Here is a 12,783-nt window from a genome sequence, read left to right as displayed (position 1 = left end):
CAGTTAAGCAGGGGATTACAAGTGAGTCAGCCAGCAAGCAGCATCCTCATAGCTCTTTCCATACCTCCTTGGCTGTGATGTAAGTTCAGAGATAATTTGATATAAGTTCAGAGATAATGTCATGTAAGGTGAGAGATAATGATATCTGGAATAGCAGAAAGTACCTTCAAGTTTCAGATTAGGTCCCTGCCCCAACTTTCCTCAACAGTGGGCTGTAACCTATAAGCTGAAATAAACCCTCTCCTTCCCTAAGATGGCTTTTGTCGTGGCATTTGTCACAGCAACAGAATAAAACTAGAACAATATAATAATCATATATATATATACATTTCAAAATGTAAGAAAGCTAGAAAGTAGGGGAGCTTTGACAAGCAATAAAATAACAGCTTTTGTAGCAGGAAGGATGTCTTCTTGACTTTTTTCTAGCTGAGGCATACTTATTTGACTAAATGTGTATTTGAAGCCCTAACTAAAGCAATAGTTAATAATGATAATAGTTACATAGCAGAGATCCTTCTCAATTAGCAGATTCGTTTTCATATTTTATTTTATCCATGTGTGCCCACAGAGGCCAGAAACATTGGATCTTCTGCAGCTGAGGACACAAACAGTTGCTGGGGTTGAACTTAGGTCCACTGAAGAGCGGTGTAAGCTGTCCTCTGCTGGGCCATCTGTCCACCCCACAGAATTAGCATATTCTTAAAGCAGCAGTGCTTTCAAAGGTCAGATTTGTGTTAGAATATACTAAATACTAATAGTAACATATATAAAGCATTTGTGGTGAAGTGAGTTTTACTTCAGCTTTATGTAAAGTACCTTGCCTTTCGTAGTGGAATTGCTAGCCAGGAAGGAAAGGGACATATGGGATAAAATCAATGCTCCAGCCATCTGCAGACCAAGGAAAGAAAGTGACATGCATGTTTTCTAGCATTTTCTCACTGGTCTCTGCTACTTACTGGCAGTGAACTTTGATGTTCTAATGCATCCGTTTCTCTAAAAGGGTGATGGCAACATTGAAAACTGAAAGCGGTGGGCTTAGCAGAGAAGACACCATGACTCCATTCGCATGGTCAATACACCAGCCAGCGTCTCAGCAGAGTGCAATGTCCTGATCCTTCAGACTTACACATTCAGAATCTCCGTTGCTAGGAGACCCTGATTGGTTTCTATGCATGTTAGAAAGAAGACCACTGGAATAGATGATTAGTTCAAGAAAGCACAAAATCCTTTGCTGTCCTTTGCTATGAAATAATCCTTTAGTACACTGTGAAGATGTCACTCACATTGGTTTAATAAAAAAGCTGATTGGCTGGTAGCCAGGCAGGAAGTACAGGTGGAACAACCAAACAAAGAATACCGGGATGGAGGAAGGCTGAGCCTGGAGTTGCCAGTCAGACGCAGAGGGAGCAGGAGATGAATATGCCATGTTAATAAAAGTATTACCATGTGGCCAAGCATAAATAAGGAATACAGGTTAACTTAAAATGTAAGAGCTAGTTAATAATAAGTCTGAGCTTTTGGCTGAGCATTTATAATTAATATAAGCCTCAGTGTGTTTGAGAACAGCTGTGAGATAGGAAAACTCTGCCTATAGTCCTTCAAGTCCTAAAATTCCTTTCATATGAATGATGAGAAAAGCTTAAAGTTTTTAGTCATTATTATAAGTATAGAAATATTATATTTTTCTATTCCCTTTTTCCTTTTTTTTTGAGGCAGGGTTTCTCTGTATAGCCCTGGCCATCCTGGAACTCACTCTGTAGACCAGGCAGGCCTCAAACTCGGAGATTTGCCTGATTCTGCGTCCTAAGAGCTGAAGCTAAGAGCATGTGTCGGTGCCACCTAGTCATATATGTTTTCGTAAACTGAGAAAACCTGGAGTTTCCCTTGGATGGAAAAGGCAAAGCCATACAGTAGACATCAATTACTCGGCATGGTGGAAAAAGAACTGAGAGACACTGTGGCAAATGCTTACAAGCATCACAAAGTCAGACATGTTTGGAGTAATTGGCAGCTAGCCTCCCTTTTTCCTCCCTCCATGAAATCTCTCAGAAGCCTGTCAGATTTCTTGTCTCAACTTCCTCTGAAACTTTTTTTTTTTTTACCAAGATAGGCATCATCTGCTTCTAGACTAGAGAATTGATCCCCCAATGGTCTCCTTGCCTCTGTCCAGTCCTCTTCCGGTGATAGTCTGGGGGAACTATGATAAATCTAACTACCGCCTGCATCAGTTGATGGTCTTCCTTGCTCCCATAAAAAGGCTGAGAGGACTCTGAAAGAACAGACCCCCACCTCCCAGCCTTTATGTCCCATAGCTGACTCTTTCCTGCCTTTGGGTCCCCCTGTCTTTCCTTTTCCTCAATCAGTACATGAACTCTGGTTTCTCATGCCTCCTGGCTCATCTACATCCTTACATCTTCTCTAAACAGCATCCCCTCCTAATACCCTAGCCATTCTCTCTGATGGTTTTCTAGTAGAAAATGGTATAATCAGTAATAACATTGTCTTAGTCAGGTTATACTACTATGGTAGGAATACTAGAGTCTGTATTCCTTAAACAATGGGCCTCCTTTCCTTGCCTTGTCCCTTCCTTCCTTCCTTCCTTCCTTCCTTCCTTCCTTCTTTCCTTCCTTCCTCCCTTTCTTCTTTTTGAGACAACCTTGAGGTGTAGCCCAGGTTCATCTTCAACTCACCTTAGCCCCTAAGTACTAAGATTAGAGGTATGAATCACCATGCCCAGCTCCATAGACACTCATTTCTCATCATTATAGAAACTAGAAATCTAATACTGGTTTCAGGTGATGGGTCTGTCTTTACAAATAATAAATTGAGGGGCTTGGAAGGAAAGAAGGAAGAAAGGAAGAAAGGAAGAAAGGAAGAAAGAAAGAAAGAAAGAAAGGAAGGAAGAAAGGAAGGAAGGAAGGAAGGAAGAAAGGAAAGAAGGAAGGGAGGATTTTTTTTCCTTAATGTATGGCTCCTTTATTCCCAGTCAACGTGGGAGATAAATCAGAACTAGAGCTGGCTTGGGCATTAACTTGATATTTCTGGCAAGCATTCATGGTATCTCATTTGAGAGAGGGAAAGAGAAGTGGTTGTTCTGAGGTAACATAAAGAGAGTGTAAAAAATACATTTTATGAAAAGTAAAGAGCAGAACCACAGCTTAATTGAAATATTTAAAATGTAAATACACAGTCCAATTTTCTTACCAGTAAATTGATGCTTAAAAGATTGTCATAACCATGTCTATAGGATTGGTGACTGCATCTTCTGGCTGTTTTCATCTGCATTTGGAATGGATCCCTCACCGTTTCTTTAGTTTTCCATAGAGAGGGAGGATTTTTGAGTGGTTTATCTAAGACCATGCTAACCAGATGACTCTTAACTTTGAAACCCAAAAGACACTGCTCTTTTTTACATAAAAATATTCTTTGGAGGTTGAAGATGCATTTCACTGGTTAAAAAAATACAGGCATTAGGCACTGGGTTTCACCATAATAATGGGGAAAAACATAAAGAAACAAAACCTTCCTTTTTGCAAAAAAATTGAAAAGATTCTCTTAATGCATACTAAATTGAAGACGAAAATTCTCCTTAAGATGTACTTTGGCAGACATGGTGAGAAAAATAGCCAATATTTATGGGGAAAACGACTTTCTGAAACAATATAAGAGTAATTTAACAACACTATCCCTATTAATGTTCTAGGTAATTTAAGTCACCCTTGTTTTTATAAATAGAAAAGATGTTGCCTGCATCTTGAAATCAGATCATAAAACACAAGTATAAACAGTTGCTGAATTTTTAAAAATGCTTCTTTTTTTCCCTTCAGCTATCAAGATTATTTCCAAAGCATAACTATTGCACCTGATTCCAAGCTCCTTGAGGGAAAAAGATGACAATTGTCACCTACTGAGAACTCCACAAGGAACTTTCCAGGGACTGGAAGAAGGATGAATAGGTCAAAACACTTGCTAAGCAGCCACAGAAACCAGAGTTCAGATCCTTGACACCCATGTAACAGAGGGAATGGCCAAGAGATCTGGGAGTAGAGACCAGAGGATTGCTAGGGCTTGGAAGCTAGCCAGTCTAGCTTTGTGAGACACTCAGAAAATGATAAAATGGACACCTGACATCCTTCTCTGGCTTGTGCACATGAACACCTAGGAGTGTGCACCTACATATACAAGTACATATACACCACACACACACACACACACACACACACACACACACACACATACAAGAGTGCATAATTAAATGAAAATGAACTCACCCAATGAATGGTTCCACCTTTATTTTCTTTATCTGTTTGATTTGAGTTTTTGAGACAGGATCATGTGTCACCCAAGCTGGCCTTGAACTCAATGTGCAGGTGACCTGGCCTTGAACTCCTCCTGATTTCCCTGTTTCCATCTCACAAGTCTGAGGTTATTTGTGCATATCACCACACACAGCTAGTTACTTTCATTTTTAAAGCAAGCATCAACACATGCATGTAACAGAAGGAAAGCATCTTAGGTAACAATTGCTACTAGCAAGTATTTCCAAACTGTCTATTAAAAATCAACAATATACACAATAATAAGATCCATTATTGAGAAATTACCATGGTTCAGACACCTCAGCTTCTAAAAGTCTTTCAAGGGTGTATTATTAATATCCATATGTACAAGTATGAGAACATAGGAGTAGGCATGGGGACATGTCATGTCGCTTGTCCAAGTTAGCCAGTCATTGAGGGTCAGAGGAAGTAATTGAACTCAATTTGGTTTAAATATTGCATTATCCTACCTTCTGTTTTTCGTTTACTGTCTGTAGTCACTGAAAATAATTTCATAAGTATCTTTTCAAAAGAGAGGGCACAGTCATGCTACTCTTACACCAATGGGAGTATCTTTAGGAGAGTCATTTCTGTAGCTTGCAGAGTTTACCGCTGGGTAAAACTGTTAATGGCTTTTCTCCACCCACAGCCTAGAAAGCACCTTCCAGCACTACAAAGCCCCGGCATGGAGAATGCTTCCCAATCTGCAGCCACACAATTTCTCCATGTCCTATGAACCAAAGTGTATGTTGTCTTCTGCAATACGGTGGGACCATCATGTCTTAGTAGGAAACCAAGCACAACAGCAAAAGCCTACATTGTTTAGGGAGAGGCTCTTCTGGGATGCCCCTAGCCAAGAATTTTCTTTAGCAGTGTGACCCATGGTAAGCTGCCCATGCTCTGGCAGATGGTGCCCTATGCCCATGTGCACACAGGTAGATTCCATATGTCCCAGAAAAAGGAGAAAGAGGTTGAAGAGGCATAAAGTTGGCTAAGAAGAGTTGAGGGAGTGAGCCAGTGGTGGGTATGGTCTAAATATTTTGTACTCAGTTGCTACAGAGATGGCTCAGCAGTTAAGAGCATTGGCTTCTCTTCCAGATGACCCACATGGCAGCTCACAGCTACCTGCAACTCCAGTCCCAGGGGATCCTGTCCTGACTGCCATGGATATTGCATACAGGTGGGACACAGACATATACACAGATAAAATATTCATACATATAAAAAAATAAAATTTTGAAATGTTAATATATATTGTGTTTATTAATGGAATTATCAAAGAAAAAAACTTTTTAAAAAAGAAGAGGAAGGAGCAAGCAACGGTCTCCTACTCCTAACTGCAGATATGAGGCATATTGAAAGCGCCTGTAATGGCACAGACTGAAGCCAAGATGGTGGTTTTTAATAAAACTGAGAAAGGGTGGGTTGCTTTCCCACTGAAATTGTGGAAACAGATACTCTCCAACCTTAGAAATATAAAATTGTTCATGTTTTTGATCTTGGGACCAAAGGAAAAACTACAAATTCCACTGTTTGGAACACTTTCTGGAAGAGATCAAGGAAACCATTATTATAATCATGGTACCCACTAGCACTGGGAGACTCCAGGCTCTGTCAACATTTGCTTTATAAATTCCCTGCTAGGACTTTCTCACTCATCCGGTATTATTCAGCTAAACCGTCTGAAATGTCAGATCTTTAAGTGTGACTGATATTTTTCCAAGAACTGAGGGAGAAAGGGAGCAGCAGGGGACGCCACACAATAGAAAAATGTTTGCTTTAAGCAGTATTTGAACAGGTATAGCTGCCTCCTATTCCGTTTTTTCTTACTTTGGATGAAAAAACTCTGCTTTAGGGAGCGGTGGGGGCTGACCGGAAATAAAAGGTTGTTTGATCACTTAACTATGAGCAAAACTGTTAAAGTTTATTAGTATATAATATATAGAGTTGGATAAACTACTAAAAACTTTCTCCACTTTTGAGTCTGTTCAAATGCCTGGAAACTCATGAAGAGATCGTTTAAAAGAATTCTGGCACTTTGGTTTTAGTCTAAACCATAAACCCCAAGAGGGGCAGCCATTTCTAACTCTGTCCAGGACACTCCTGCTACATGGAAGCAAGGGGACACAAAATGAAAGAGGCATCGCATCCCCTCAGAGCTTCAACAAATACTGGCATCAATACCTTTCACAGGAAGCCTTAAACCTAAGGGGTTGAGCCTCTTCTGAATTTACTTCCATTATCTCTACACTCTGCACCCCTAAGGTAATCTTATCTCCCATCTTCCTCCCTTAAGGTAACTTACCTTTGCCACAAAAGCAGAAATGAAAAAAAAAATTATAGCAGATAGTATCTTATGAAGGAAAGCAAACTGTGCTTATTTAACAATACAATCTTGGGTTCTATGTGGCCTACATTGCTGTTTATCATGAGAAGCATGACAAGTAGCAATAATACTTAATTTAAATCAGAAGACAACCAAAGAAAGCTAGGCAAGGTGATGCATGCCTTTTATTTTAATAGTAAGCTAAAGTAGGAGAATCTCATGTTTGAGGTCAGTCTGAGCTACACTGCAAAACTCAGGAGGGAAGTAAAAACATAAAAGGGAACAACTTACTATGGCAAATCTATACAACAATAAAATATAAAGAGTACCAAGGAAAATAATACCAGAATGAATTGTCCAGGACTACCCTACTGGCTTAGAATCATAGATCGCCTTTCCTGGCTTCTTGTCCTAATATGATTAGATTCCCACCTTGGTGCATCTAAAAATAGAAGATATAATATATATGAGTGTCTATGCATACACTCCCTTCACCTCATAGAATCTAAAAACCTACTGGATGGTTATTAAAACACAAAGAAGTTTAGGTTTACGTTCTAGGGGCACTTGGCATTTCCCAACAAGTTTGGCTTTTAGATTTATTTTTAAATAGTGATCTTTCATCAAGAAATCCCTCAATGAGTAGAGCCTCATAATCAGTGGGCCGGTATCCAATAACTAAGCCAACTCATGGGACTATAAGTTCACCAGCTCAGCCACTATTAAAATTTACACAATTTTCCTAATTCAACTTTTTAGTACATCACAATACTAAGTAAAAATGGCTTGGTAGCTAAGGTATTTTATGAGTCAGCTTAATCTAAATATGACTGGCATTTTCTTCTAAGCAGAAATTGTGCTAGAATTCTGAAGTTAGGTTTACTGGAAGAAGCCAAAAATTCAGACACTCAACCAAAGTTGATCCAAACCACTCAGGTTGAAAAATATAACAAAGTGGCTTTTTCCAAGATATGACCAATTTTTTCTGCTTTTACCTAAGATGGAAATGAAATATGAACAATACTTCTTGTGGCATGTCACTGCTTCTACTTTTGGTTTGAAAACACCAACAAGTGACTATGAGTATGACGAATCAAAAGAAAAAGAGTTGGAGTACAGAGGTGTTCTGAGCTAAGACAGGGAGTTAATGGGAACAGAATTTCCTAACCTGACCACTGGTTAACCATAGCTTGGATGCCCAATGGCCTGTGAGTCATTAACTACTTGTTCCAAAATAACACAAGAACATTTTGGGTTAGAAAGATCATTGCTGAGTATATTATTAATAATATTTCCAGAAAAAAAAATGGGCAGAAATAGTTAGTGTATAAAGCAGTAGACATGGAAAGCCCTTTACAGAGAATAACCTGAAAATGAGATAGCACACACAATTTGCTCTGCAGATAGTCTGTGATGATTTTCACCACATTCATTTAGAAACTGCAGACAAAATTCAGAGCTCACTTCAACACAGTTGATAACTCTTGAAAAAAAAAACAGGGAATTGTTAAAGGAAGAATACACACTGAATCTTCAAATACTTTCTTAAACTCTGAAAAGGGAGAATAGTTTAAATTTTGTGAAAGGCCATATAATGGTGTCTCCAACATAATTTCTTAAAAGAGAGTCTTTTTTTTTTAAATGGTTTTGTACTAATAGTTGAACCCTGGTCCTTACACATATCAATCAAAGTCACTACCACTGATGTTTGTTTACTTTTTAAGTTTTGTTTGGGTTCTGTCTAAGGGGGGGGGTCCTCACATTTGCCAGATTAGCCTTGAACTTGGGGTCCTCCTGCATTCGACTCCCAAGTACCTGAAACGACAGACATTGTGGTGGTTTAAATGAGAATGACTCCCATAGACTTAGATGTTTAAATGCCTGGTCACTGATTGACAACGTTGGTTGGAAATGCTTAGGAGATGTGGCCTTGCTAAAGGAAGCATGTCACTAGGGGTGAGCTTTGGGGTTTCAAAAGCCACACACCATTCCGGGTTTACTGTTTCCTGCCTGTAGCTCATGATGTAGGTTCTCAGCATAGCCAGGCCTGGTGCCTCTGCTCCACCAGTGTGGACTCTAACCCTTTCATGCTGGCAGAGATGGGAGATGAAGAACAAGCCTGATCTGCACTGGAATAAAGGGAAAGGAGCGTTCAGAGCCAGGACCTCCAACTTGAACAGGAAGAGGCCTAAGGAGTGTTCTACTCCTACAAAGCAACAATAATAATCACTGCTGCCAATGTGACGAGGGGACAAGGATCTATCCCAAGAGAGCCTCAGAATTGGGCAGTGTCTTTCAACTAGGAAAGATACAGAGAGGAGTAAAGGGGCTGTGAATCTTTTCCCAAAGTTTCAGAGAGCCACCAAGGCCAAGTATATGGCAGGTTCCTGAACAGAAAACCTGAGAGGCCACTGGAAAAAGCTGTGGAAATAAAACCTGGGTGTTGGAGATCCCAAATATGGAGAAGCCAGAGTTTTGGGATATCTGCCAAGGAAAGATGTATACAGAAAGTGAAACCAGCCCAGGAGAGAGATGTACATTACAGGCAGCAGAGTATCTGGAAGGGCAGAGCCCCTGCATCCTTTGACACTGAACACAGAACAGAATTTGCGTTTGCATTGTTTGGTTTCACTCTTTTTTTAGGCCAGTATTTCCTCACTTTTTGGGGGGATGATAATGCCTATGCTGTAACCATCATATGGGGGATGTGTGTAATTTGCTTTTTGATTTTAAGGATGGCTATAATTAAGATATAACCTCATGTCTCAGAAGAGAATTTGAGCTTCTGACTTGTAAACAGTATTGAGGGTGGAAGAATATGGGGACTTTTGGAGTTGGACTAAATGAAGTTTCAGTATGATAAGGCCACAAGTCTATAGGGCTAGGAACTGTAGTGTTGTAGTTGGAATGAGAATGTTCTCCATCATCTCAGCTCTCTGAATACTTGGTCCCCAGATGGCAGCTTGCATATGCTCAGGAGGTATGGTTTTGCTGGAGAAAGTATGTCACTGGAGGCGGGCTTTGGGGTTTCAAAAGGCACACACCATTCACACTTTGTTCTCTTTGCTTGCAGTTCAAGATGTGAGTTCTCAGCCTTCTGTTCCAGTAGCCATGCTGCCAGTCTCTTCTCCGTCATCATAGACTGGAATTGTAAGATCAAATAAACTATTTCCTCTATAAGTTGTCTTCATCATAGCATTTTATTACAGAAATAGAAAAGTAACTATTATAGTCATGCACCATGGAGTATGGCAAAAACTTTTTAGCTGATGAGTTCAAACCACTAACATTCTATTATATTGCTAATGCTTTGTGAGATCTCTATAAAATTGGTTTCTGTATATTAAATTCAGAAAGAAAACCTAGGAAGTGATGTTCATTTCTATTTGACTCTCCTATAAAATAATAACTGGTTATAAAATCCTACGTGTCATTAATGTGGTAATATAGGAATGTCCTCTTCCGTAACCTGAAAATATAACTTGTCCCCTAATACATAAATCTCAATGACAAAGCACACCAGGCTATTCCTAAAATGAGAAATTAGAGACTAGGGGAGAAAGCAAATGCTCAGGATTTGTATTCAAGTACAATTTTATAGTTTAATGTATATAGTCATTCCTCAGTACAATTGTGGATTGGTTCTGCATCTCCCACTGACACCAGAGATCAGGAATACTCAAGTCCCTTGTAAAAGCAGTCACCACAGATATACTTTAAATCATCTCTGTATTATGTATACTACCCAATATGGAGTGAGGACTGAGGTAAACAGTCATACAAACAAAGCCCTTATAATTCTGTCCGGAAGGCAGAATTATATGCCATTCTTATGGTGCTAAGGGATTTTAAAGAACCTCTTAATATAGGTACAGATTCACAATATACAGGAAATAGTGATTTGTTTTAAAGTCTGAACTTTGTTCAGTACAGACACTGTTTTTTCTGTTGTTTGCAGTCAAGTAGTTAAGAGACCTCTTTTTCAGCAGACAAGTAATCAAAACCAAAATAACGAAGGCTGGGGCAAGCAGAACTTACAAACAAAAGGTTGCTTCTAGTCTCTGGTCATGTGAGTTTTTTTTTTATTATTTTGTTGTTTTGTTTTGTTTTTTGTTTTCTCTGTGTAGCTTTGGAGTTTGTCCTAGAACTCTCTTTCTGTATACCAGGCTGGCCTCGAACTCACAGAGATCCATTTGCCTCTTCCTCCCAAGTGCTGGGGAAAAAAGGTTTGCGCCACCACTGCCTGACCAGTCAAGTGAGTCTTGGTCTATGTTTCTCTTCCCCTTGCCCACCACTGGGTCATCTGGCGAGCATCTTCTTCCTGGAATAGACCAAGACTTTCTTAAAAGCCATCCTCACCCACAGTTCAGTCTGATAGAACTGGGTGCATTAGGTGAACTGAGTGGTAAACCTATAAAATTGAGAACCTCTCTAGGGAAAAGCAATGGTTTCCTGCATGCAGTTTTTTTTCTCTTCCATATTTTCTTGCAGTGATTGGTTGAGTCTGGCTGCAGAATCCATGGGAACGGAAGGTCAACTGTGTGGTGATGCAAAGAATCTGTATGAGCTGTTGAAAAGAAGAGTGAAAAGGAATGAGAGGATGAAACGAGATAGCAGGACTAAGACAAGACCTAGGTATCACTGAGCTCCTGAGTCATCACTGTGGATTCTGACTGATGATCTTTCTGAAGGCCCAGAAACTCGATGGTTGATACAGTGAGCTAAAGGAGTAGGTGTGTGTGTCACTCCGAATTGAGTCACCAAGATCTTGATGGGTATCATTCTAGGATAACAGAGAAATGTCAAGATGACAAACAAAAACAATGATGAAAAAGCCTTGACCTTAATAGGAGTAATGCTAGAATGTGCTGAGGGAGGGTGGAGTGAATGAGGCCCTGCCTTCCAGGCTAAGGTAACTTATTCTGGTGTAGTCCTTCCCTGGTGTTCTGGCCACTGCCTTTTTACCACGGTTCTCACTTAGCCTCTAGGTTTATACTCCTGATACTCTATATGAATGCTGCTTGTACATTGTTCTTGGGGACTGAGGAATGCTTAATACGAAAACATTAATCAAGCACAAATATATCCCTTATTATTTCTTTTTTGTAAGTGGCTTCAAAATTTAGTTAATGGATCTTAAAAAATAATACCGCAGCTGTTGTTTGGTGGCAATCAAGATTCCTTCCTGGAGCCAGGCTGCTGACAGACTGAAAAAGGCATGTGAATTCTGTTGGGATCATATTCAATGGATGGAAAAGCCTGGAATAGCCTTACTGAACTTGAATCTCACAAACTATGTCTATGAGTTTGTCAAACCTTGAATGTGTGGCAAAAAGACTGTTGGGTCTCTTGATGAAGATTTGCCTACTGAGGCAATCTTTGGACAAGATTCAAATTACTCCCAAGAAAAATAAGTGCACAAAGAGCCAAATAAGTACATAAAGAACTCTCCAAATCCATCAATTACAGAACAATGAGCCCCTTAGAATGAGTTATTTCCCAGGGGCAAACCATGCCTTTTTCATTTTTATTTCCAGAGTCCAGGCAAAGTGCCTGGTGTATGTTGGGCGTTCTATAAACACTCACTGAACTGAGCTGACCTGCACTGCTTCATGTCCCGTGCGCTGGTTGGTCCCTTTCATCAGGTCAACAGCCACACTTAACCTTGGCTGCCATGATTGCACAGAGAGTCTCCAACCTCCCCAGCCTCATTTACCCCCCTCATTCTATTCTACTGCACACTCACCTTCTCAGTTCCACACCAGCCGAGGTTCGCACACATAGAGCTCGTTGATATAAACAGTACAAACCGTAAACAATGACTTCCAAGAAGGAAAGGACTATGGCCTTTTGTTTTTCAGTCATGCAGCAAATGTTGCTTTTGTTGGCTCTTGGTAAATATTTGTTAAAAATACTGAACCAGGAACCCATAATTTCCACGGTTTCCTCTCATGCTAATAATATTCAGAAGGCTTTAAATAATATGAAATAAATTATCCTTCACATGCTCACACAATAATGGGAACTGGAAAAGCAATGTTTTGTAACATAAGCTATCCAGCCAGGAAGAATTCTGATGAGGAAACAATACACACACACACACACACACACACACACACACACACACACACACACACA

The sequence above is a fragment of the Microtus ochrogaster genome, linkage group LG4 (assembly GCF_000317375.1).
Source record: "Microtus ochrogaster isolate Prairie Vole_2 linkage group LG4, MicOch1.0, whole genome shotgun sequence".
Taxonomy (NCBI): Eukaryota; Metazoa; Chordata; class Mammalia; order Rodentia; family Cricetidae; genus Microtus; species Microtus ochrogaster.
Note: the sequence above shows the minus strand (reverse complement) of the source record.